The sequence below is a fragment of the Lutra lutra genome, chromosome 10 (assembly GCF_902655055.1).
Source record: "Lutra lutra chromosome 10, mLutLut1.2, whole genome shotgun sequence".
NCBI lineage: Eukaryota > Metazoa > Chordata > Mammalia > Carnivora > Mustelidae > Lutra > Lutra lutra.
This window is the reverse complement of record NC_062287.1, coordinates 68,187,304-68,214,915: the sequence shown is the minus strand read 5'-3', so window position 1 is coordinate 68,214,915 and position 27,612 is coordinate 68,187,304. Positions and strand designations below refer to the sequence as shown.

The window sequence follows — 27,612 nt, the reverse complement described above, 5'->3', positions numbered from 1 at the left end:
CAGCATTGGGATTGTCCCCACATCTCACCTGCCACTCTGAGCCTTTGGGCCTGCGTCAGCCTGGACACGAGATGACCAGCAGCCTCAAGTGGGGTAGCTGAGCAAGGGTGCCGGCAGCTGTGAATGTGCGAAGCCTCGGATGCACGCTGGCCCGCCTCGCCCACTGGAGGGCCAGAGCAGCTTCTGTGGGCCTCACCTGTGTTTCCCCAGGAACACCCCCTCTCTGGGAACATAAGCTCCTCCAGAGTGCAGAGTTTTGTTTTGTTCCCTGCTTTTGCACAGTATGGGCCATAGAGGCGACCATCAATGAATGAGTATCTGATGAATGAATGAATTCATCTATTTCACGTGGCCAGGCCCCGTAAGTGTCAGCCTGGAGCCATGCTCTTCACAGAACTTGGCCTCCCGTCTACTCCAACTGGACATACTCGGTGTCTGCTTAATATCCTCCTCAATCTTCAAGATTATTAAGTAAACAGAGAAGTCACCATAAGAGTTTCTTAAAAAAAAAAAAAAATTTGTGCCCAGACCCCACTTCCAGAAATTTGGTCGAGTATAAGACCTTAGCATGGGTCCATTTTTGAAATAACAATGAAACATCGGTGATTCTAATATACGGGTGAGGCTAAAAACCACTGCTCTAGACAGAGGGGAAAGATCATTCCCCAAGGGCAAGAGGAGAATGGGGTAGGGACACTGGACAAGGCAGGGTTGGGGAAGCGGGGGGAGGGCAAGCTTAACTGGATTCCCGCAGAGTGGTAGTTCTTTAAGTTAATCAAAAGTCAAAGTCAAAATAGGGGCTTTTTCTTCCCAAGCAGGAACCTGAGCCACCTAAACCTGCTGCACGAGGGCCCATTGCCTTTCCTCCCGAAGATACGAAAAAGACACCAATGTTCTCAGACCCTACTTAGTTGTTCACTCAGGACTGCTTGTAATCCACCCTGCCCACCTGTGGCCCCCAAACAGGGACCATAATACTGATTGAGTTCATCTGGCTGAGGTCCTCCTCGTTAACAACACCTAGAGGGATTCTTTACCAAGGACCATGAATGAGAGACAACAAAATTATCTGTTGCTAAGGAAAAAACCCACACTGTGGTATAAGCTATGTATGCTCTGTACAGTGTTTATAAACATTGGACACCGCCAGACACACACCCCCCTCCAACGATAAGATATAACTATGGTGTGGATCTGGTGTTCATGCCTGTAAACCAGTTCATTGAATGGGCTGAATTCCATGATTGTATTAACAGGAAAGAGTATTGTTTTTTTGTTTTTCTCTTACCACTGTCTTCAGCCGCACTGCCTCCCTTCAGGGCTTTCTGGTCACTTCTGCGAATGTAAAGGATCTACTCCGATTTCAAACATAAAACAATCATACACCGACTTCAAGGCAACTCCCTCCTACTTTTCTGTCTCTAAAATGTGGGCTTGGGATGCCTGGGGGGCTCAGTCGGTTAAACTTCAGACTGTTGGTTTCAGCAGGGTCGTGAGATCTTGGGTCCTGAGATCGAGCCTTGCATTGGGCTCTGTGCTGAGTTCAGAGTCTGCTGGAGATTGTTTCCTTCTCCCTCTCCATCTGGCCCTCCCCCTGCTTGAACATGCATGCGCTTGCACGTGCTCTCTTGCTCTCAAGTATATAAATAAAATCTTTAAAAAATAAAATATGACCTGGGCTCGGGGATGAGCAGTTGGGGAGGAGAGATGCTGTGTTTTTTTCACTCTTTCTCTACTTCCTTCCCACTTCCTGCTGCACATTCCTCTGGGGTTGGGCAGGGGAAGACAGTGTCTTTATGCTTACCTGTCCTGCAGGTGCTTCCTCTCTCTCGAGTGTCCGCACCCTCTGGGAGCCGTAGGCGCTCGGGGCTGGTCCCACTGCAGGTTCTCCTGTGGGGGATGCACTCCTTCTGTAGCATCTTGCAACCTCCTTAGCAACATTCTGCAACAACCTGCTCTGCAGCCTTTTCCTATCACCTGTACGCTGGCAGGTGACCCTCTTCTGGGACAGTCCCAACCCCATGTTTCCAGCCTAATCTTTCCCAGTGTCTGTTTATCCCAAAGGAAAATCATACTTCCTTTTCACACCCTTAGCTGGTGTTTTTCCGCTCACTCTCTTTACCCTGTCTTAGTGGGTGACTTCAGCCCCCCCTTACCTTCCAGATCTAGCTGGGGGCAAGGCTGAGAGGAGGCACCCATCTCTATGATCAAATATACCTCTAGACTCCAAGGAAACAAACATGACTTTCATGTCTTTCTCACGCTAGGACCACACTTTCTGCAGCTCATCAGGACCGTGAATTATGAGCCTTCTTTTTTCTTTCTTTCTTTTTTTTTTTCCAATCGTTTCATCAGTGCCCTGTCACTTGGTTTGGGGTAATGGGAACAAGAAGAGAAACAGGATAGCATTCCCACCTCAACTGGCAACTCCTTACCTCGGTGACTTTCCTCAAGAGCCCCCCTCAAATTTCTTGCTTTCCTATAAACCCGGTTAGGTTAATAGCCGCTAAAGCTTTCTGTTAACCCTTGAGAAGTCCCGCATGGGTATGTCCAGCACGTCTCTCCAGAGAACGCGGTACTTCTCACCTCTGTCAACACGTTAGGATTTCCGTGCCAACATTGTGGGTCAATAGGAAGAGTTCCATTTAATATCATTTTATGTAACCAAGTCCAGCTCCCCGAGGCCCTAACGGGAAAGCTGGCGGTGGTATCAGCGCTGCCCCACCCAGGCCTTCCTCCATGATTATACGCTGCTTGTGCTGCGTCTGAGGACACGCATCAGAAACCCAGCAATCTGCGTCCCTGACAGCCACTGCTGGTCTGCTCCACGCTGGGCACCATGCTGACCTGAGAGCTGCTGTCCAGACTTCTCAACCACATAGAGTGGTGTGATTCTATTGCTCTTGTTCAAACATTGCTTGTCTGATTGCTAATTGGCCCTTCATAGATATGTTAGATTTGCAGCTTTCTCTTTATAATAGGCCTTAATAGATCCTCTTGGATTTAACCAAAAGAAAAAAAAGAGAGAGAGAGAGAAAGAAAAGAAAGAGAGATGTCTTGAACTGAATGCTGCCTAGAATCCTTTCGCCAACTACTTCGAAACCTGTGTCTCTGTCACCTACCCAAGCATCAACCAGCCGCAGCACCTGTGTGGCCCACTTCCTGTCTCATTGGAGTTCTGATGATTGTATTTCATGCTTCCTTTTGGGCGGGTTACATACGTTTTGTTTTTCTGTCTCTTTTTGTCCTCCCCATACTCTTCAAGGGTGACTATCTCTGTTTTTCCTTCCTTTTTCCCATCTAGGCTGGTGTCCTTTGCAACCAAAGATGTTTCTGAGCCTTGGCTATAAGCTCAAAGTGGTTACAGCAGTAGGTCCCAATTCCTCTATGGCTTGGCTCCCTCTGGCTGGATTGGGTGCCCTCTGCCCAGCTTTGGGCCACTCATTTGCTGTAATCACTTTGGCAAAGGTTGCTGATGTCCTCTACTCTCCTCTACATGTCTCCTCTACCCTTCCCATCCCCACGGGTGCCAGCCAAATTCCAGCTGCAGTGCCTGGCCCTTGCACCTGGAGGCTTGCTCCAGTGGCTGAGCATACCTGGAGCAGGTCAGGTGCTGGGGATGAACACCCTCCCTCTCCCCCGAGAACGGCTCTTGCCTGTCACGGATGGGAACCCATTTCCCTTGCTCCCTTCTATAGCTGACGCCCAGATGCCTAGTCTACACTAGATCTCAAGAGTTGCTCAGCGGGAGGAAGCTTCAGCTGCCCTACCTTGACAGGCTGCCATCGCTTCCCTGTCCAACTTTTCTTACCACCTCCCTCCACCCCTGCCACCCGACCAGCTCTCACAGTAGTATCTCAGGAGGGGATTCCTGGGCAATCCAGACTAAGAAAGTGTCCGAGCCAAGAGTGAAAATATGGTGAGCAGATTGAAGGACCACCAGACTCTGACAAGACCAAGGAGACCTTAAGGTGTAGGTCAAGTCTGGACCGCATCAATCAGTAGAAGACTGTGTGTCAACGGGACATCTTTAACAGAGCAAACCTAGAAGCAGGCACCCAGGAAAGGGTCCTCTTCCTCCTCCTCCTTTGTTCACTCTCTCATCTCCTGCCCTTCTTTGTCCACCTGCCTCAGAGCAGGACCCCAGACTCTGTAACTCAGCCCATCCCCCTTCCCTTCACAGCTCCCATGGCCAGCTGTCCTGGAAGCAGGTGTCTGTCTCCTTTCTCTGCCCTGCAGACGGCCCTCAGGAACAGCCGGCGTGCCATCATCAGAGAGCATGCCCCGAAGTGCCAGCCATTGTCTCAGGTCTGCTGGAAGGAAGTCAGGTAAATGATTCACTGATGAAAGAATCCGGTCTTAGGAAATAAATCCAAAGTCAAACTTGGCATTTTTTTTTCTTTTAGATGATGGGAAATCTCTTATCTCTCCGTCAGCTGTGTCGAGAAAGTGGCTCGCTCATTACTTAAAATTGGCAAAAGTGAGTTGAGGGCTTTAGCTGGAAGCCAGCAAAAGTGCATCCTACAGCAGAGATGGGGCGGGAGAAGGGACGCGGTCCTCCCTCCAAGCCTGTCGGCATCCCATGGGCTACTCTTTACCTCACTGTATGAGTTTGTGCAGAAACCTTAGGCATTCTAAGAGGCCCTCTGATAGGGGTAGAGGTGGCCTGATCAAATCACAGCCATTGAGAGCCACTACTACTGACTGCGTGACATTGCAGCCCTTGGGGGATGGGACGAAGGAAAGGTGGAAGTCTTCCTGTGACACCTCAGCCACAGATAGCTCGCCATGGAGCAGCTGGTGTGGGACATCCACCCACTGTGTGTTGCTTTCCGGGAAGGGGGGCTGAACTGTGGCTTCCACTCCTGCTCCCAGAATGAGCCTGGAGTTTGGGGGCTGTTGTGAGGGGGGCCCTGCCCAGCATGCCTCTGGGCCCCATCCTCATGGGGTGGGTCTGTCCTCCGAGCCCAGGAGCTGGAGGGATGCATTGCCTACGTGTTTTGTTGACACACTCAAATCTCCGCTGGGCAGAATGATTTATATGTACATCTTCATTGAGGGTAATTATTTTTTAGCACCTTGCTGAGCATGCTGGGTGATCTCATCATGAGGAAGAGCCCAGGAGTGCCTGTCTCACTTGGAACAAAAGTGTGAAAGAGCCTCCCTTCTCCCGTCTCATTCAGAAATTGTCTTTCTCTGGCACCTTCATGCAGAGATGAGGAGCCTGTTTTCCGTTCTCCTGAGAGACACTGGTTTGCCCAAAAAAATGATCAAGGATGATATTTTAAAAGTACCTCCCCGGGGTACCTGGGTGGCTCAGTCGGTTGAGTGTCTGACTCTTGGTTTAGGCTCAGGTCATGGTCTCAGGGTCTTGGGATTGAGCCCTGTGTGGGGCTCTGTGCTCAGCGTGGAGTCTGTTTCTCTCCTTCTCCTTCTCCCTCTGCCCCTCCCCCACCAAGATAAATAAATAAATAGATCTTTAAAAAAAAGGGACCTCTTTTTTGGAAACGGGTTCTCTTTTTTAAAGAAAAAGGGAAAAAAAATTTCAGCTCTCCTGTTTTTAAAATCAAAGCAAGTAGCATAAAACTTTATTCAGTACGTAAGCCTAATGGTAGATATGTTTTAGATTTCCAGAGATATAGTTGAGTTGGGGAGGAGGAAAAAGGAAAAATGGAGACATAAGAACAGAATAGGTCCTGACAACGAAGAATCCACGAGAAAAGGGAAACAGAGAGACAGAGGGAAGGAGAAGAAAGAGGCAGCAGGCAGGGAAATGGTGATGGGCAGATGGAAAGTAAGTGCCGGGGTCGGGGAGAGAGGGCACCTCCCCCTCCCAAAGCCCCCTGGCTCTCCTTTCCCCAACATCAGTTTCTCCAACTAGGGTCTCTTCTGGCTCCTTCCACCTCCTTGACAGCACTCATCATTCCTCACTCAACCCATACCTCAGTTTGGATCCCCTCCCCCTGAGCCTGCTCCTTCCACAGGCCACAGGGGCTTCCTCCTTGAATCCAGGCCGGATCTGCCAGGCTGGCTCCCTTCCACGTCCTGACTCCGAGACTTTGTGCCATGCAGACTTCGTGCTGTGCAGCCTGCTGATGGGATACAGACGTCCAGCCGGGGCTAGGTGCGCTGGCGGCTCCATGGCCGGCGGACCCCTCTCCCTCTCGCAGTTTCCAAGTCCAGAAACTGGCAGTAATAATCCTACCTAGCCTGCTCCCAGCCCTGGATGCGGAGTTTTGGGGGATGTGTGTAGGTCTGCACGCACATGTCTACGTGTGATAAGAGATCAGGAACGCGAAGGCTCACAGTGAACTCGAAAATGATACCCAAATCAGAGTTCTTGCTTTCTTGTGGTCCTCCTGTCACTTCTCTCGATCCCCACTGCTCCCCCTTCTTTATCCCTCCCCTAGGAACAGACCTTGCCCAAAGCTTGTCGTTGCTCTTTCCAATTCCTACCTTCTCCTCACTTCCTGGTCTCCCATGGACTCAAGCACTGCCCCCTGGACAGCTGCCAGGATGCCCTCTGTCTGCGTGGAGCTGCGGGCCCAGCATGCCCACCAAGGCCGGCAGAGCCCCTTCTCCTGGGGGAGCAGGAGAGGTGCTGTCCCTGTGGCTAGACAGACTTGGGTACGTTCCTCGCAGAGCTGTGCCTTCCTTCATGTTGCTCCACCATGAAATCGGAATCAAAAAACCCAGCAGAGAAATAGGATGAGGCACCCGGGGATGAAATATTAAATGACTGAACCGTGAGGTGAGGCCGCGAGGGCTCGTTGGGGCTACAGATTCTGCACTCTCTCAAGCACTGGTGACTGTGGGGCAGCAGGAGGACAAGGCTGCCAGGGGCAGGGAACCAGCAGGCAAAAGGGCATAGAGCCCAAGAGCGCAGACCCAAGAGCCAAGTCGTGGCCTTACCACTTACTTGCTGTGCTGCTTTGGGAAAGTTACTTAATTTCTCTGTGCCTCAGGTTTTTTGGGCTTTTGTGGCTTTTTTGGTTTGGTTTTGTTTTGTTTTGTGTTTTGTCTGTAACATGAGATATCGTGAAGCTAAATCATCAGATAAATCAGATAAATTCATGCAGGCTGCTCACAGCAGTGTCTGGCCTAAAGAAAGCACCAGGTCGGTTTATTTTATTTAACAAGCACTATGTCAGCAAAGAGTGCCATGGTCCATCCAAGTCTGCATGTTCATTTCTTACTCCAGAGGCTCTGGGGACTCTGCGGCAGCTCAAAAACAAGGGGCCTGAGGATAGTCCCTGCTGTGCCTCGTGCCAAGTCTTGCTTCACCTTTCTCCACGCTGGAATCATCTCTCTGAAGTGAAACCAGGTGTCTGGTACTCTTCACCCCACCCCCTGCCTTGGAGCCCTGGTGGGAGCCGCCCAGGCTGGTGACATCACCAGGAGGGACAGACATGCTGGTACGGGCAAGGCAATGATGTCAACAGAAGGATGAAATGTGCCTTCAGGTCCTTGTTTCCCCTGCCAGGTAATTTGGGCACGTGGCATTGCAGGTCACTCCTGGCCAGGCAGGAGTGGGGAGGGGAAGTGGGACTGGGGAAATATAGGTGGTGTTGTGGGGGCTCAGGCCCGGTGTAGGGGCAGACTTTATCCTCAGGGCAGGGAGGAGAGAGGCAAGCTGAGTTCTATTGAAGAGAAATCTCTCTGGTTCTTGGCTGGAAACGGGGCTTAAGGCAGGGCAAGAAGGGAAGTGAGGAGAGCAGGTCCACAGTTGTCATGGACAGAAGGGACAGAGAACTGAGTCTAGACGGTGGCCGTGGGGAAGGAGCAGAAGGAGCAGGGAAGTCCAACCGTAAAGGAAGAAGTGGTCGGACTAGGTGACCACTTAGGGTGCCATCAGTGGGGAGGAACAGAGAATCCTGGGTGGCAGGTGGTCTCCAGATAATAGATGAGGAAAGCTTTATTGACTGTGACAAGCTCTGTGCCATCAAAGGTGTCATTTCACATAGGAAGACCCCATGAAGAAAAGGGAAAAATTGTAGTGTTTGTTGCTTCCTTTAAACATAGACTGTACCCCACACTGGGAGCTGGCAGATCCAGAGAGCAGGGAGATAGGGCCCTGATTTGGAGGTGCTCACATTCAAGCTGGGGAGACAGGCTCTCTGGGCATGTTTCTTGCCTCAGCCAGGCTGGGTCACAAACCAGGGAGGACCCTGAGCTGCCCCCAGGGCAGGAACCTCCAGGCCAGCCTCAGTCACCACCTGCTGTACATCCCCCCTCACTTCCCCAGAGCATCGGGGTGACACGTAGCTTCAAATCTCAGTTACTGACTTATCAAGACATTCATTAGCTGGTTGCTTCATCTGTCAAATGGAGATGATGATAAGAGGAGGAATCAGTTAAGAAATACATTTACATTTCCAAGAACAATGTTGGCACGTAGTAAGTGTTCAATTAAATGAGGCACTCTATCATTATGACTGCTTATTATGATCCTTATCACATCCCCATCTGGTCTTTTCTCCCCTTGCCTTCAATACCTCCAACATTTCCCCATCCCTCACCTCCCCCAAAGAGTCATCTAAGAGAGTTAATCTCCTCTTCCACAAACACCTGAGGACTCAGAGGAGGTCTGAACGAAACGCCCAGGTTCAAGGTGAATCTACTTCCTTCTTTGAGTGGGTCTGTCAAGAAAGGAGGCAGAATCAGGCAGGAGAGAGAAGCTCCTGGGTACTGGGGCCTCTACTCAACACAAGAACATCACCCCACCAGCTGGTGGAGTCCTCACAGCCCCAGGAGGAGGTATTGTTGCCACATTTTATAGAAAATGTGAAATGAGGTAGAAAGGGGTCAAGTGGTATGACTGAAGGTCACAGAAACAACCACGGAAATTAGGATCAAATAGGGGGCTGACCCAAAAATCTGGGTCCTTACTTCTAACCCACGACCTCATAAAACCTCCCATCCCTGGCTGATAGGAGCTGCCATCCCTTTGATTAATAGCTCAGAGAAGAGAAGTAAGTCATTCAGTTCCATATGGCCTTCCAGATGGAGTCACCAAGGAACAAAGTGTGTTTTAGATCTAGAGAACCCAGACTGGCTGGGTGCATACCCCATTCCTTCTGGGTAGGGCCTGGACACAACGACGCAAGGCTGCAAAAGGAGTCAGGCTGGGGGTGTGGGTGAGCAACGACTTGTTGGGCCGGATCTCCAGTACATCTGGGGCTTCAGCCCAGGCCAGGCCATAGGCAGGCCATGAAGCAGAGGCCATTGTAAGCCATAAGCTGTCATAAGGGCACAGAGAGCACACACACTGTCCTGACTGGTGGGAGACACGACCTCATCTCCTCCTGCAATCCTTCTTAGTTCCCAGCCATGGGGGGAGGCCTCCCCCATTACCAGAGCCTGCACTCCTGCCTGCAGCTTTAACATCCTGTCCTGTCTATGATCTCATTCAACCACAGGTGAAGGAGGAGCCAAGAGTCCTGGGTTCGAATCCAAGCTCTGCCACCTATTAGCTGTGGGCAGTGAGTCATTTACTCCTCCCACTACAGCCTTGTAAGATTTTCACCAAGTAGGTGAGGAAACTGGGCTCACAGAGGGCACCAGGGTAAATGCCGGCAAAGGTTGAACATCCAGGTTTGTGTGATTGCACGTCCAAGGCTCTTTCTAGAAGAAAGAACCTCTGCTCCATGGAGAAATGGAACTCAATAAGCAGAGCATCTTGGCTTCTTCTCCTACAACCTGGAACAAAACCAAGCAACTGAACTCAACCACCAGACCCTTTAACTTGTTTGGCAGAAGGACAAATTCCTGTCTATCCCATTCAGGTGCCATCGGAGAAGACTCCTCTGCCTGTATGAGATTGTACCTCCAGTGTGAGACCCCATGCCAGCTTCTGGACAGCACAGATTAGCTATGGGAAGGCCTCAGCTTTGGGACATGCAGACTCTTTCTGGGGTGCCAGTGCTGATCAGGAATTCAAGATGGCGGCACGTGAACAGTGGGACTGAGGCAATCCATGTGCCACTGAGGATGATCCCAGTAGGGCACTTCATGGCTGAGGACCACATGCAAGGCCCATAGAAATGGGAAGGCTTCACCTCTGAGAAATTCCTGCCTTGTTTTATGTACTCATAAAAGAATCAAGTCAGGGTGACTTCTGGAGACCAGTCTACTGACCAGTACTTTGTGAAGTTGTGTTCCTAGGATGGACCCTCTGGCTTATCTTTTTAGGTCTTCTTTTTCTAGGAGGGGATGGAGCCACATTTTGTATTACCTGGTCACAGAGCCCAAAGAGAAGTAGCTTCTTATTCATTCATTCATTCATTCATTCATTCCCCCTGCCAGGGACTGGGGATACTATGTAACAGGACAGAACATGGCCTCTTATTCATTCATTCATTCATTCATTCATTCCCCCTGCCAGGGACTGGGGATACTATGTAACAGGACAGAACATGGCCTCTGTCCTTCCAGACTTCGTGAAGTGACTGAGATTTGGGTCAGGTGGACCAGGACTCTGCTCCCAGCCCCAGCATTTACTCCCTGGATGATTTTACCTGTCCTTAAACCCTCTGAACCTCAGTTCCCTTCGGTGTCAGATCAATGTAATGATGCCTCCCTCCTGTGATTCAAGTGAGTGAAAGGATTTAATCAAGCAAATGCAAAAACCATAGAGATCATATCAATTTTGGTTATGACTGTGAATAGTGTCACTCTTATTATTATAGCTGCACTTTTCCATTCAGGGGGTTTTCTCTGCCTGACCTGTTGATTATGCCAGGATCTGGGTAAAATTTACTCTGACAGCAGGCTCTGACAATATTGATTGATCTACTCCAGATCACTAGCTGGCTTTTTTTTTTTTAAGTATTAAAATTCATGTACTATAAAATTTGCCCACTGAGAGTATACACTTCAGTGGTTTTTAGTCTATTCACAGGGCTGTAGAACCATCACCAAAATCTAATTTTAGAACGTTTTCATTCCTCCTAAAAGAAATCTCACAAAAGCCATTAGCAGTCACTTCCATTCCCTCCCATCAACCCACCATAAGCAATCAGGAATCTTCCTTTCTCCATAGATTTGTCTATTCTGGACAAATATATATGGAATTGCCATGTAAATGGAATCATATAAATGGAATTGTCTTTCATGGCTGGCTTTTTTTACTTAGGAAGTAAAGACGAGGAAGCTTTTCAAGATGGCTGACAGAACACCAGGGCCTTTGAACATTCTCTTCCCTCTGCCTGGAAGGTTCCTTGCCCCCAGTCCCTCCCCCAGTCAACTCCTATACCTTTTTTCACTCCTATTTCATTTGTTGGTTCCTCAGGATAACCTTCCCTTACCCCATCCACCCTTCCCCCCTAAGATCAGGTGCCCCCTGAATACATTTCATAACTACTCATACTTCTCCTTTGTGATACCTTTCACGAATTTTAATTATGTATTCATTCTAAATACATATTTAATCACCTGTCTCTTTAATAGGCTGCAAACTCCATTAGCACTGGGCTAGTATTTGTTTTGCTCACATTTATAAGCTTATCACAAAGTGTGACACCTAGTAGATTCTTATTAAATATTTGTAGAATGAATGAATGAATGAATGATTATAGAAACTGGAACTCCCTCCCAAATGGCCCATTTTTTTCCCAATGGGGTTGTTTTCAGGGTAATCTCAGAAGGTCAGTCCCCTCCTGTAGACAGGGCAGGAAAAAAGCCTCCTTTCTGTCTGGGAGGTGGTTTCAGTAGTATAGGACCCACTCCACTTCGAGACTGACAGGATCCTCAGGATGGGCAGGGAGAACATGGAAGCATGGCCAATCTCTCCTTGTCTTCACTCTGCTGCCCCTTGTGCTGGTTTCACTCTCCAGGTGGTCATCTCCCTCAGGTGGTCCCACAGCGACAGGTTAGCAGGTGGAAGGAGGACTTCTTCCTAACAGAGCCAATCAGAGTCCCAGAACTGGGTCTCACCAGACCACCATGAGTGTAGGCCCATCTCTAAATCCATCCCTTGGAATAAAAGAATGAACGACGCAGGTTGGCCCAGCCTGAGTCCTAGGCCTGCTTGGGAACCAGGAGGAAGACCGTGCACTGACAGTGGGAGCAGCGGGCACTGCCCCAGAGGAAAAGAGAGGTATTATAATCAACTGCAGGGGGAGTGAAGGTGGGAGACACAGCAGGTGGTTGTTCCCTGCAGTGATTACCTGAAGCACACACCTGCCCAGGCCCTCACATGTGGCCACCGCCCACATCTCTAAAATGATTCCCTGCCATCCTCATGCCCGCACAGTTCCTGCCTTCCACCCTCCATGGGGAGCAAAGGGGCGTCCCTCCATCTTCCGTGAGGGGCAATGCAGAACTCCCTCCTGTGTGGGGGCTGCAGGCTGGCATTCCTCCCGGTCCTCACAGAGCTGGGCACCCCTTCCTCCAGGCTCCCTGTTCCCCCTGAGAACACTGAGAGCCGTCTCCTGCGCCTGCGCCCTTACCCCCTCCTGGTCCTGACCCCGCAGAAGACCTCCTGGCATGTACCAGTTGCTTGGGGAATGCTGGTTGGATTAATTAACTTGCCAGGCAAAGGGAGGCATTGAAGAATGTCCTGAGGCCGGGCTCCTCTGGCTATAATTTTAGTGCAGACTGGCTTAATCCAGGGCATTGTCATTGGGTTGGGGGGGAGAAAACAGGCTCTACTTGTTTTCCTCTGATTCACTGAAGAGAAAAGCGATTTCATTTTTCTTTTCAGTTACTGTGTACCCCCACATCTGTCAGCAGGCAGTTCCCAGGCCCAGCTGGCTCACCACTCCAGGGGCTTGCTCCCGGCCTCAGGCACCAGTGCAGGGCTTAAAGCCCATGCTGTGGGCCCGCTGGGGAGCTGGAGATGCTCTCCCCTGCTTCCAGGGTGGCCCGGATGTCTGTCTGCCACATTTCTGTTCACCCAGCATCTGTCAGTCTGTCTGTCTCCAGGTCTGAAGCTGCCTGCTGCCAGGAGCGGCCCCTATACCTAACCCCTCCCCACACCCGTCCTGCCCCTCCCCACCAGGTATTACAGAGGGAGGTGAGAACACTTGTAGCTCTCACCCAGGCCGCATGGAAGTAGCTATTACTATTTTACCAGAGATGGAAACGGAGTCTCAAGATGGAAAAACAACTTGCCTGGTGTTGCTTTTGTCTACATAGCTAGACATTACACTTCACATTACCTAACCGCACATTAACTAGACTTTGGAGAAATGGTGGGTGGGGGTAGCTGTGTCTGGTGGGCTCATGGATCTCTGCCTGAGACAGCACAGACCACCCACCACCAGCAGCAATAATGACACCCCACTCCTCTGACTTCTCTGCCTCATCCTTGTTGTTCATTCTCAAATATTTATTTTCTAGGCACTGTTCTAAGCTCCAGGATACAGCCATCAACAAGGCAGGCATCAGACCTTACCTTCCAGGAGGTATGACAGACGATAAATACAGAAATAAGTACATAATATAGTTTTAGATACTTGACAAGTGCTAGGGAAAAAATAATCAGGGTTTGTGATGATTCTAGATCTTAAATTGGTTGGCGGGTTCGTAAGTGTTTATTATGTTATGCTTCATAACTTACCTGTTCTTTCCATATATTCTTTGCACCTTCTTTGCATTTGAAGTGATATCATTTAAAAGTTCTGCTTATAAAAAGATTGGGGTTAAGGGCACAGAGAGTGATCGTGATGGGGGGTGGGGGGGTTTCAGATGAAGTCACTGGGGAAGACCTCTCTTCTGACATTTATTTCAGCTGAAATCAGGAGGAGAGGGAGCCTGAAGAGCGCAGGTCCCAGGGAGGAACCCTGAGGCATCAGGTGCGGAGGGCAAAGCCCCTACCAGAATGACCAGGGGAGTTCTAGAAACACAGAGACTGGTGAGCCTGGAGCCCAGGAACTGAGAGCTCTGGACAAAAGGAAGAAAGGAGGTGAGCTATGTAGAAAGGACAGACCGTGGGCATAGGGCATATGGACGTTATTCTGAATGTAATGGGAAGCGGGTTTCATTTTTAAAAGATTAGTCTCTCCGGAGCACCAAGGGAAATCACAGAAGCTCCCCTTAACCCTCCGCTCTTCCCCTCTCTCCTCAAGAGGTCGGGACTTAGGTGGCGATGCCAGAGTCCAGCCCTGCCCCTCTTTCCAGACTCATCAACTCCCAGAGTGTGAGCTCTGTTTTTATAGTGCAAGGAAGCAGAACAAGGAAAGGTTTAACTTTATGCTGCATTTACAGGTGACAATTAAATCCATGTTGCTAATAAGTTCCAAGTTCAAGTATGTCTGTGAAATGAGGCTCTAGTCATTTGAGTTATATTGACAGTGTCTTTGCCAAACCATTTTGCCCCGTTGGTTAGGCTAATAACCTCACTCCTGCCATCTTTGACCCAGCAATTCTTCAGACATGTCTGCTTGGCCCCAGCATTTGGGGAAGAGAAGAGAATGGTGGGTAGTGAATAGAGTCTGGGTATATAATCTGGAGAACTGGCTTTAGCATATACTGTGCCTCTTATTAGCTGAGTGACTTTGGACAAGCCACTTAGTCTACTCTGAACTCATTCTCTCATCTATAAAACCAGAATAAAGCCTTTCTCATGGAAATAAAGCAGGGGGAAAACGCTTAGCACAGTGACTGGGATGAAAGAGAAGATCCGTAAAAATGAGTTGAGTTCAATTTTCATTACATTCATACATTAAATATTTTAAATCTATTAAATAAATGTGACCCACATTAATGTTGCCTCATTGATCACTCAGTATTCTGCTTTGCTTTGTTTTTTTCAATGACTGCACATACTCATTACAGAGTATTTGTAAAATACTAAAGAGCATAAAGAAGGAAATTCAAACCATAATTCTACCACTCAGAGCTAATTACACTAAAAATACCCATGTGTTTTCTTCTAGGCATTTTTCTCTATACATATTTTCATATTTGGATAGTACTGTTTATTCTATTTTATATCTGGCTCTTTTCATCAAGTACTTCATTTTATCCATTTCTTAAGTCACTAAAATATTCTTTGAAAACCCGAGAAGTAGGCAAACAGAAAGATCTCTGCTCTGTGGGAATGAATGGCAGGGGTTAAGGGCGGCCCTATCAGCAGCAGATCTCAGCCACTTGGGGGAGGCACAGGGGTAGCTCCCCACAGCGGGTCTGGGTGGAGACAGTGGAGAAGATTCTGATTCAGAGTGGTTTTGGAGATGGATCTGATATGAGCGGTCAGAGAGACATTACAGGTAATTCTTAGTGTTTGGACTAAGCCCTTGGGTGAAGCGTGAGGCCGTTTCCTGAGACGGGGAACAGCAGGAGCCATAGATCTGGGAGAATGTCCTCTGCTGTTTGGGACCGCCCAGCTTTTTGGATCTTCCAGAAGACTTGGATGGTGGGAGCACTTCTGGCTAAATGCTCAGAAGCAGCTGACACATGATCCTTGAGATGTTGTAAGATGTTAGACCAAAAAGCACCTGTGGACAATTCAAAGACAGCTCCACTGACTGCCAGGTTATATATTCAGAAACTCGGGTCCACCTTTTCCGAAGAAGCAACACACAGACACATTTCTCAGCAGTTAAAGGCTGACACAGCATGTGCTCCTCATTCCTCAAATAATCGTCAACTGCTTCCTAAGTGCCCGATGCTGTTCTGAACACTGGGCACACAGCAGTGATCAGTTAGAATTCCCTGCCCTTATGGAGCTTATATTCTAGCAGGCAAATCAATAAGTAATACATAATATGTTCAACTGTGGGAAGCGCTATGGGAAAGAATAAAATAGAGAAAGGGGCTCGGGTGTGGAGGGGGTGAGATCGCAATTTTAATTAGCATGGTGAAGAAGGCCAATAAAGTGATGTCTGAGCCACATGGGGATGAGAGTCAAAGGCATGATCAATTACCAGGGCTCCTTGGACCTTCTGCAGTGACTGATATAGAAGATAAGTTCTGATTGTCTCAAGGCAGACAATGGAGGTAAAGCTGCAATGTTGGAACCAGGCAAGCTGTATGAACAGGGTTTTTCAAGAGAAACAGAACCAATAGGCTATAGCCTATTTTATATTTTTATCTGTCTCTCCATACAGACATGTGTACACACACACATGAAGAGATTTATTATAAGGTATCGAATCATTTGATTATGGAAGCCGAGAAGGCTCATAATCTGCTGTCTGCAGACTGGAGACTCAAGAAAGCCAGAAAGCCAATGGTAGAGCTCCCAGTCTAAGTCTGCAGGCCTGAAAACCAGGAGTGTTGAAGGCAGATCTCTGGTATAGCTCAAGCAGTGAGGCAGAGAGCAATGTCAACTTTTCTCCACCTTTTTGTTCTATTCGAGATTCTCAAGGTATTGGATAAAGCCAAGACACTGTGGGGAGGGCTATCTGCTCTACTCAGTCTACAAAAGCAAATGCTAATTTCTTCCAAAAACACCCTCACAGATACGCCCAGAAGTAATGTTTGACAAGCTGTCTGGGCATCTCGTGATCTCAAGTTGACATATAAAATTAATTATCACACCAGAGTAGGGAAGAGGGGGTGTTGGGAGCACGCAGATCTCCTGACTGCTCTCTGGACTCCTGAGGATGGTGGTACAGAGGGCTGAAGGAAGGCCTCTGAGAACAAGTGTTCCTATAGGGTGCTCTCTTGATTTCTGCTGATGGCAGCCTCAGAGGCTGGGGAAGAGCATCTTTCTTGTGCAGAGGTGTGCAGAGAGAACTCAGGGTGGGAATCTGAGTGAGAATGCTATTGTATTGGATGTTGTGAATTTTATCGTGTTGGGTGCAGAATATTTTTATATTCCTGTGAATATTTTTGAGCTTTGTTTTAGGATTCAGTTAAGTTACTTGGAAACAGGTTGATCCTTTCAGGTCTTGCTTTTTTGATTCATTAGAGGGGTTCAGAGCAATATCCAGTCTAGGGATAATCTCCATAACTGAGGCAAGACATTCTGGAATATTCTACTCAATGCCCCATGAATTATGAGTTTTCCCTGTGTGGCTTATGGAAGCAGGACAATTTCTGTCCCTAGATGTATACTAGGAACTATTCCTTTAATCTTTTTGAATGCTTCTCTGACCTTTGATGTTTCTCTCACACATATGTGCTCATCATACCCTGCTAAAAACTCGAGAGACTGTCTATGTGGATCCCCAAGGTCTTTCTCTCTATGCAGCATTCTCCTGTTTGGTACTTTCCCTGATGCCTATCCTAGCTATCTTCATCTCCCAATTCAGGGAGTCAGCTTAGCTGGGCTTAGCTTGGGATCCCCCTGCTTGAGCTATGGCCTAGAAACTCTCAAGTAAACATGGGCAACTGTAGGGATCACCGTTTTTTCCTTGTATCTCTGGGACCACTGTCTTTCTTTGTCTGCTATCCATATCTCGACAATTTTTGTTTTCTGTATTTCATCTTTTCTTAGGTGTTTCAGGCTGGAGGGTATATCCAGTCCCCATTATTAGCCACTTGGGTCTAAAGTGGAGTCTCTCTCCATTTTATTTCCCTTTCTCTACAATGAGATTTGTGTTGGAAGATTCCCTAGAAATTACCCATATGGTATCAAAAGGCTCATGTCATTCTCCATTGACACAGATCGCTTTAATAATATGACAGCATTTGATTTAAGAAATAAAATAAACAAATGAAAAAACTCTCTTGACTCTTCTGGGAGCCTAAGGAATTTTTAAAAAGGTCCAACACTTGGCTATGGACCTTCAGAAACGCACACTCTCACAGAGCCATGGGTGTACTAATAAATGGCCCTAGCAAGACTAACTACTCAGTCATCAAAGTGTTGGGAAGTTAATGTAGCACCTCTCCCTGCAGCCTGTGGCTGAGAGAAGGGTAGGGTGGGGACAGAAAGGGGCACACAACCCAGCATATTCTTCCCGAAATTGGAGATTTCGAAAGACTGATAAATGGAGAAGCATAAATTTATCTGTAATGCTTATCTTCAAAGATTTAGAGCTGTGGCTTGAAAGACACTAATATAGATGTAATCTTAGTTTCAAATGGTCCAAGGTGGCAGCTGGGTTTGGAGAACATGAGATTAAAGTCTTCCCAGGGCCCATGACAGTGCCATCAACATTCTTGCCTACAGGCAGCTAGAGAACTAGTGGTTAGGGTGGTTCATGGAGTGGCAGGTGGCAACTTGGAACATGTGTGGGCGTTTGGCTTTTAGGGAAGGCAGCCTTGGGGTGAAATCCCAACATTGCTGCCATTTACTGTTTCTGTGAGCAGGGGCCCATCAGTAGTTCTCAAGCTCAGTTCCCCCAGGCTGTATTTCTCTATGACCGCTGAAATCACTACATCTCAAGTAATACAGGTACATCAGTAATCTCTCCCTTTTAGAAATCCCAATCAAACCATCTACCTTCTGTTAGCAGCCCTGTCCCACACTGTAGTATAGCATTGTTTAGCTTTCAGTGTTCTTATTCGAAAAAAAAAAAAAAATTCATGGGCTTGGCAGGCTCAGGCATCTTAGATAAATTTGTGTGTTCTGCAATCTCTGCAAACTTTTCTTTGCAGACTTGGTTTGGGTTACTTCTAGTGATGGTGACTCTCATGTGAGCCATTTCCATCTTCCTAATTACACTTTGGGAGATGCCTGTTTCCAAAGGGCAGGTCTTCATTAGAGTGCTGTGTCACATTGCTTTGGGAATTATTTGCTATTTTTAGTGAGTGCTCCAGTAGAAGACAAAAGTCTTAAAAGCTAGGACTAAATAGTATCCACCTTGATACTACCAACACCTGCTATATCGAAGAAAGGGTAGTAAGACCCCTTTGAATGAATGGAGTAATGGAAGAGCAAATGGATGTATCTGGTAAGGATATACCTGAAATGGATCAGAGGTTGAAGACTAGCTAACTAAGAACGCTACTGAGAAGAATAATTTAAGTGAGGCTAGTCAGAACCCAAAGAACACATAAGGCATCCTTTCTGGAAAGCAGCTCTGAAAGAAACAGATGGTAGCATGAAAGGAGCATAGATTTCACTATCAGATTGACTTTGGTTCAAATCCTAGCTCATATGTGGTTAAATGTGGGACCCTGGACATGTTGTTAAACCATCTGAGCTTTCTTTGTATTTAAAAAGTAAAAAGGGAGAAAAAATAACAATAGTAATAGTAAAAATAACATAGTAATTATCAATGCTCTTCACCATATATTTTTGGTTCACAGTACATGGTTCTCTTCACCATATATTTTGGTACTGGGTGAGGCGACATTTCCCTTCTCCCTTGATTTCAGGCATGGTCATATAGCTGACTTGGGCCAATGAAATATGGAATCTTTTAAGCTAGTATAAGATTTGCCACTGTTTCTTCCTCTTACCCTAAAGACTGAGAACTTTTCAGAGGTGACCTCTTCATTGCCTAGGTCTCTGAGTGGATATGAAGTGTAACAGATCCCTCCACTGACCTAAAAAAAACCAACCTTTTGTTGTTTTAAGCAACTATGATTGGGGGGTTGTTTGCTACTACAGCTTAACTAAACTCAGTCTTACTGATAGAACTATTCATAGGTTGTTGAGATAAGTGAGAGATCTTTAAAATGTCCATGTCAGGGGTGCCTGGGTGTCTCGGTTAAGCATTTGCCTTCAGCTCAGGTCATGATCCCAGAATCCTGGGATCAAACCCCAAGTACGTCTCCCTGCTCAGCAGGGAGTCTGCTTCTCTCTCTCCCTCTACTCCTCCTCCTGCTTATGCTCGCTCTCTCAAACAAATAAATAAACAAAATCTTAAAAAAAAATAAAATGTCTGTGTCCATTTTTAAGTCTTTGTGGGCTTGACCTGGCTGAGTTGAAAAATGTAAAAAAGTCACAAATTATTTAGTTTGGATATGGGAATCGTTTTTGCTGAGGCAATAGCACCATGAACCCTATCGATAAGAGAACTCCCAATCTAAACAATTCTCAATTAACTGAGCTGCTTACAGCCTTATTGTCAAGAACACACACACGCGCGCACACATACACACACACACACACACACACACACACACACGTATATATTAAGTAAAGTGCAAGCCAGTATGTATCAAAGAGTAGATACCTAGTGCCAGCAATCAGCTTCCAGCAAGATCTAATTAAGTGTGAACTGTGTGGCCAAGGGACCTAGTGCAGCGAGAGGCCAGTTGTAGCTGGAGGAAGTGGGAAGGGAGGTGGAGCAAAGTTTTGAAGGCAGGTAGGCTACAAACAGATAGAGGATAGAAAAGACTCTGATTTTCTAAAAACCATAAGATGTAAGACACGTTTTAGATGTAAGACATGTCTAAAACATCAAAGCCTTCCTCTTCTCATTGCAATCTTTTGATTAGAAGTTGTATCTGCATAGGAAAGCTGCATTTTTACTATTCTTTCCAGGGAATATGATATCACCAAAACAGTTCCTAGCACATATCAGAGACTCGACAAATATTTGTTCGTTAAATGTATGAATTACTGGGCTTTACAGAAAGACCAGACCTGGGTTCAGATCTCAGCAGTCTTTCTTACTCTATGAACTTGTAAAGGCTGTGTGTCATCCCTGTGGTTTACTTTCCATACCAGAGCATACGTTTATGTTTGAATATATCACGGCTTTCATGGTGGGGGCTCAGTAAAGAGACCCAGGGCGAGCATCTTCTGTTGCAACACAGCTCTCTTGACGATCACAGTTGACACCTTTCATAAAGTGAATGTGCGTTCTTGGCACAAAGGGAGTTTTGATATATAACTATCACAAAATATGCTGATAACATCATCATGCCTACAGCATCTTCCTTTTATTGGACATTTTCTTTAGGATCAGTTTCAAAATCTGGACTCAGAGTCAAAGATAATGAACATATCCACGGAAAACTCAGCATCTCAGAGGGGTGGTCTGGGAGGCAGTCCCAGCCAGCGGCAGGACAGAGCGTAATTAGAAGAGCCCAACTCAGCTGACGAACTTCGATGGGATGGAAAGTTCTGCTGGGGCTTGTCCGCCGATTATGCTTTGCAAAGTGGTTTTCTGGTAAAAACTCTTTCCCAGTCCTAAATTAATCTCCATTCTTTCATCCCGCCGCTTTCTCTTACCTCCCAAACCTACCCCCATCACCTCTGGAGCTGCTTCAGTCCCGGATTAGTGAGCGATACCATCTGAGGTTGGTACGGCTGGCTGGGGTGTTGACTAATTATTTCCTGGGCGGTGTGTGGGCCCGTCCTCACTCCTCAGAGGCTTGAGTTCCTTTTGATATCTTTCTGCTCTAAAACTTTCCAGTGTGCTTATCAGGTAAATTATGGATACTGACTCAAGTTCCAGCAAAAAAGGGTAAAATCCATAGTGCTGCATTAAGGGATGGCATTTCCAAGAGTTAGACATAAGCGCACAGGACTCTTCTTGAAACCAAATCTCGTGTGCATGCGTGTGTGTACATGTGTGTTTCTCTCAGGGTTTTTACTTCCCAGAGTATTCAGGTCATTTACCAGTATTTCGCGTCCAAAAGCATGATCTTCTCCTCCCTCATATTTGATCTCTCCCAGAGCTCCCTCATTGGTGAGTGGTACCAACCATCCCTCTACTTGGGCAGAGGTAGACAGCTGGGAGCTGTTCTTCATGCCTCCCTTCCCCTCAAGGCTTCCATCCTCTCCTCATTCAATCTCTCAAATCTGTAGCATTTCATCTACTAACCCATCCCTGAACCAGGCCATGTTCTCTCTCTTCATTGCCGCCACACAGGTTCAAGCCACCATCACCTCTCCCCTGGAACCTGTGATCACTGGGGTCCCTGTAATGTCTTGTGATAGAAGAGAAGACGTACAGCTCAGATCCCCTTCAAGGGAAGACTTACTGACCAGCTGTGGGGTGTGTAGAGAGCAGACGGCTTCTCACGGTTCCTGCAGAGTCTGCCTCAGCTGCAGACAGCCACCTTGCCTGGGGTCATCCTTTCCCAGAGCATCCCATACAGGTGACTGGCCACGGTGGGAAGTATGAATGCCTGGTCCTTTCAGCCAGCGGTGGCACAGCTGTTGTTGACAACACTGCAGAGCCCTCCAGTAGTTTGGCTGAGCCCTAGTCAGCTGAGGGTCTGTCATGCTGTCTCCTCCTGGAGAACTCAGCCTGTCTCCACTCTTATACACGGCAGCCACGGGGATGTGTGGGAGGTGTGAGTTGAATGACAGCAGGTAACCTCCTCAGTACTGCCCCATTGCCTTAAGGCTAAAGCTCTGAATCCTGAACATGGGTATGGGACCCTTCCTACTCTCTCTCATCTCACATTCCTCCCTTGCTCACTTAACAGCTCAGCCACATGGGCTCTGAAAGTTCCCTGGGGCTGTTGTAACCGTATACCACAGATCTGGGGCCTTACCCAACAGAACCTCATTGTCTCACAGTCCTGGGGGCTGGACGTCCACAAACATGGCCAGCCTTCTCTCCCAACCTGTGAGAGAACCCTTCCTTGCCCTCTGCCTAGCTTTTGGTGGTTTGCTGGCAGCTTGGCCCTCCTTGGCTTCCAGAGGCTTCCATCAGCACGTGGTGCTCTCGCTTGGTCTCTGTCTTCGCACGACCATCTTCTTCTAAAGCCAGAAGTCCCCTTGCATTCAGGGCCTTCCTGTACTTCAGGATAACCGCTTCTTAACTAACTCTCTCTGGAACAATGCTATTTCTAAGCAAGGTCATATTCTGAGGTACCTGGCATTAGAACCTCAACATAGCTTTATTTTTTTTTCCAATATACCTTTTTTGAGGGGACACGGTTTAGTCCATAACAGTGGTGTTCATTTGGTCCCTGCAAGAAGCCACGCTGATCCTGTTTCAGGCCTTTTGTATGTCCTGTCCACAGCAACTGGTCTCCTACCCAAGCCTGTCGTCCTCCTTTTATTATTATTATTATTATTATTATTATTATTATTATTACTGCGTTATGTTAGTCACCATACAATACATCATTAGTTTCTGATGTAGAGTTCCATGATTCATTTTTTATGTATAACAGTGCTCCGTGCAGTACGTGCCCTCCTAAATACCCACCACCAGGCTCACCCATTCCCCCATCCCTTTCCTCTGTAAAACCCTCAGTTTGTTTCTCAGAGTCCACAGTCTCTCATGGTTTGTCTCCCCCTCTGATTTCCCCCAATTCACTTTTCCCTTCCTTCTCCTAATGTCCTCCATGCTATTCCTTATGCTCCACAAGTAAGTGAAACCACATGATAATTGACTCTCTCTGCTTGACTTATTTCACTCAGCATAATCTCCTCCAGTCCTGTCCATTTTGATACAAAAGTTGGGTATTCATCCTTTCTGATGGAGGCATAATACTCCATAGTATATATGGACCACATCTTCCTTATCCTTTTGTCTGTTGATGGACATCTTGGCTCTTCCCACAGTTTGGCTATTGTGGACATTTCTGCTATGAACATTGGGGTGCATATGGCCCTTCTTTTCACTACATCTGTATCTTTGGGGTAAATACCCAGTAGTGCAATTGCAGGGTCATAGAGTAGCTCTATTTTTAATTTCTTAAGGAATCTCCACACTGTTTTCCAAAGTGGCTGCACCAACTTGCATTCCCGCCAACAGTGTAAGAGGGTCCCCTTTCTCCACATCCTCTCCAATACTTGTTGTTTCCTGCCTTGTTAATTTTTGCCATCCTAACTGGCATCCTCTTGATCCCAGCTGAAAACTTACTTTCCTTAGGCAGACTTTTGTATTTCACCTCCCCCTGCAAGCTAGGTCAGCTCTTTCCACTTAAAGCACTTTGTATTTTTTTTTCCACAGTGTTTATGACATCACACATTTGTTTGAGTAAATATCTTGACAATGGCTGTCTGCTCCACTCAGCCCATGAGAAGGGAGACTGTGTTTGTCTTGCCCATTATGTATTTCCAATGCTGAGCATTGTGTCTACACATAGTAGACACACCACACACATGTATGAACTCAGTGATTAGATTTTCTCTTTCCTTATAGTTTTAAGTCTCAAGTGTCCTTATTTCCTGGAGATATGGTACTGCATGCATCCAGTCAAGACAACATCTTGCGAGGAAATGGGGAAGACGAAGAGAGTAAGTCCCAGCTAATGGTGCTTAAAGTTGACCCCTAAAGATACTGCCTTGAATGAGAACATAGTCCTAGCAGACAAAGCCCTCTTCCAGGGGCCCATTGCAAATCTGTTACCCAACATGGAAAATGGGCAAGAACTACACGACCCTGCTGAGCTGTGAACTTTCCTGAAACCAGGACCCTGCAGAAACCCAGGCTCCTGCCAGGAAGCTTAATGAGTGACAAGGGACAATATACTGTTCCCTAAGTTTTCTACCTAGGGGAGAGAGGGTGCCTCATTCGGCAGGTGACATTTGGAAAGTTAGAGCAGTGGAAATGGTCCAAATACATGAAAATGACTATTTAGAGAAGGTCGAGGTTGGGGGAGGTGGAGAAGAGAGTTCCAGGTAAGATGTTATTAAAATATATCTATTAAATAAAGGATGATGGCTGGTCAGCTGGTTATTTATTGAGTAGAGGAGTAAGTAATTCTTACTTGATGAGGACCATTTTAGCTCTTTATGTGCTATGCCTTCTGCAGCTTCTTTTTTTCCCCTTGAAGATCCCTTTTTGGTGAAGTACCATTCCCTCTTGTCTTTCCACTCAGTGGTTCTTATCTCCTTTTGTGGTCAGCTACAACTGCTGTCATCCCATCCTTTGTGGGCACCAAATTTCTCAGGCTGACTGGGACAAAGACATTTTCTAGTTGGAGATATTTCCATCAGACAGTCTGCAGGGTGCCCTAGTGGAAGGACCTTTCCAGAGAAGCAGGTCTAAGAAGAGTTAATCATATTTTGAATTTTTTAAAATTGTTCTTTCTTACCTTCCCAAGTACGTGACCTTTATCATAAAATGCTTCCAGAAGACTAGATACCGAAACAGAGAGAATGTAAAAAGAATTACCAAGGTAGTAATCAGTTCCAGCAATCACAATTTAGGTAGCAGGATAATAGCTTTACAACTAAGGCTACTGTCTTATTTGGTTTTCCAAATTGTTTTGTCTCTCTCCCTAGGTATCAGCATCTCAGAGAGATGGAGAAGAGATGGAAGCCGGCTGCACTCCATGCTGGAAGAAATGGAGCAGAAGCAAAAGACAAGCCCTCCACTTTCTAGTCCAGGAAATAGCAGGAGAGAGAAGGAGCATATGGAGGTAGCAGAACCAAATCTGTTTGTCTAGCCTGTTACCTCCTGGGGGACTTAGGAGAGCCATGTATTAGCTAAGTCTAAGAGAGCCGAAAAGACTAGAAGCTCTGTTCTGCAACCCACTGAAGAATGGAAGGAAGAGGCTAATTCCCAGGCTGTCCACACTGAGCCAGGGGACCGACCTCTCACCCCAATGGCCCAGCACAGTCAGGGAGAGGCAGACCCTATGGTTCAATTTGCCCAAGTCATTGCTGTCCCCATTGTGGTATTCAGGTTTCAGAACTACCTGAGAGTCCAGTGGAGGAGTTTTCCAGAAGGATCACCATGGCAAGGATGAGGGATCCCGGTACTCAGGCTACCAAGGGAAACACTCAAGCCAAAGCCAAATGGGAATCTCATCAGAGGACTGTGCAATGCTCGTGAGAGCCAAGGCAAGGAGGAGTCAGCTAGAGGGTGCTAGAAGGCCCTGACTAAGCTGAGCCCAAGGGAGGTGAGGGGGATGTGACCCTGAATCTTCCCTATGGCCATGAGGTTGCATAAACCACCACCACCTCTCACAGATACATCTGGACACATCTTTGGGTACAAAAGACACAGAGGAAGAATTTCATCTGAGGGACTGAGCAATTTTATCCCAAAGAGGTTAATCTAAATAAACTTTAATTTTAGGTTTTCAGTTATGCTTAAATTTGAACACTTACATTTTCTTATTGCTCCCCAGTTGGCTGTGGGCTTGAAGCAGGAAAGTCCATTGTAGATATAAGAAAAATAAAGGATATTCTCTCTGTGCATCCAAGTTAGAGTGCAGAGTTAACATTCTGCCTCTAACACACAGGAATAAAAGAGCCATGAAATCACTTGTCAAAAATTTCAGTAATGTTTAAAAAACCAAGCAACCAGTTGCTGCAGGGTTGGATGGGTCACATTCCGAAAGCCCCCGCAAATAGGGCTGATTGCAGTTTTCACAACAGCAGAGAATAAGAAGAAAATTCAAGGAGTGACCTAGATGGTAGGTTCCTCCAGCAATTGTTCCGTTCTCCATTTTAGAGAGAGGAACCCATACTCCACCTTCAGTCAGAAACACCGTCTAAGCTGTAGCTGTCCACCCACAATAGGAACCAGGTCACTTCCATGGACATAGGACCTGCTCATTTACTCCCCCTCCTTGGCAATATCTGTAGGGGTTATGCCAGCAAAATAGTTTGTTTAAAATGACCGAGCCCACTTTGTGTGATAAACTATATACACATTACATTACAAAACTGTTAACTTAAGCATATATTTATAGTAGGAAAACATAGTATACAATTAACTTAACCACATGGGTCACCGTGTTTGCTACCTCTTCCCCACCCCCGCATAAGGACAAGCCACGGTGACTTTGGCAGTCTTCCCTGTTTCTGTTCTATATACCTTTCTTGGAATCCTTGTGATTCCTCCATGGATTTCTTGCATGTTATGCTGGGCTGCGTTCCACCATGATCTTGTCTGGGTCCCGAAGACCTGGCCTTTCATCGTATGAACACCAAGACAATCATAATCAGTGAGCTCTGTGTCCTTCCACCTGCAAAGTCTTCAACTTCCATAACTCTGGCCACCCCTGGTTTTATTTCTATTTGTACAACACACTGATGTGTAAGCTGTGGTACTTACCTGGTCAGGTGCCTATTGCTAAAGGTCAGTGAAGGTCCTCTTGTCATCGGTGCTGAATACAACCTTCTTTCAAACTCCTGAAAGAGGGGTGCCTGGGTGGCTCAGTGGGTTAAAGCCTCTGCCTTTGGCCCAGGTCATGATCCCAGGGTCCTGGGATCTAGCCCCGCATTGGGCTCTCTGCTCAGCGGGGAGCCTGCTTCCTCCTCTCTCTGCCTGCCTCTCCGCCTACTTGTGATTTCTGTCTGTCAAATAAATAAATAAAATCTTAAAAACAAAACAAAACAAAACAAAAAACAAAGTCCTGAAAGAAAGAGGAGAACTCCCAGGTGAGATGCCTCCACTCCCCCATCCCATTACTCCGAAATTTTTACTCTGAAGAGTGTCTCTGTCCCACCAATAAGTGTCCTGCTAGATACAGCACGGGGACTTAAAGTTGCCCACTTGCTCCTTCAGTGTGTTTTCCTGCTTAGTCTGTAATTCTCCCTGCATATGCAGACGAAGCCCCCATTCTTACACTTGCATACTTACCCCATGCTTATTATTTGCATTGTTGAGTGCCTGATAGACTCATTAGAAAGCTCTACAAGAGTACAACCCAACTAGAGGGAAAATTCCTCGGGGACAGGAATGTTGCTTTATACTTTCTTCAGTTCCCTCAGCGCCAAGCAAAGAAGTCATTACTTTGATCTAAGATCACTTCACATTCAGCTAATATTTGATAGCTAACCGGTGTTTACCAAATGTTCCAACAGGCCTGAGTCTTTCTAACACGTTATCTTATTTAGCCTTCACCATAGCCTTGTGAATTATGGACTTATCGCATATCCCACAACACTGACTGAGA

General features: G+C 46.9%; 1 long non-coding RNA gene across 1 annotated transcript; it reads right to left on the bottom strand.

The window, feature by feature from the left end:
- Positions 1–7,781: 7,781 nt before the first annotated feature.
- LOC125079984 (uncharacterized) lies at positions 7,782–26,848 on the bottom strand. The gene is made up of 3 exons (XR_007121185.1): positions 26,769–26,848; positions 8,569–8,639; positions 7,782–8,318 (listed from the first exon to the last, which is right to left on the bottom strand). It is a non-coding gene; the product is annotated as an uncharacterized LOC125079984 (long non-coding RNA).
- Positions 26,849–27,612: the final 764 nt, after the last annotated feature.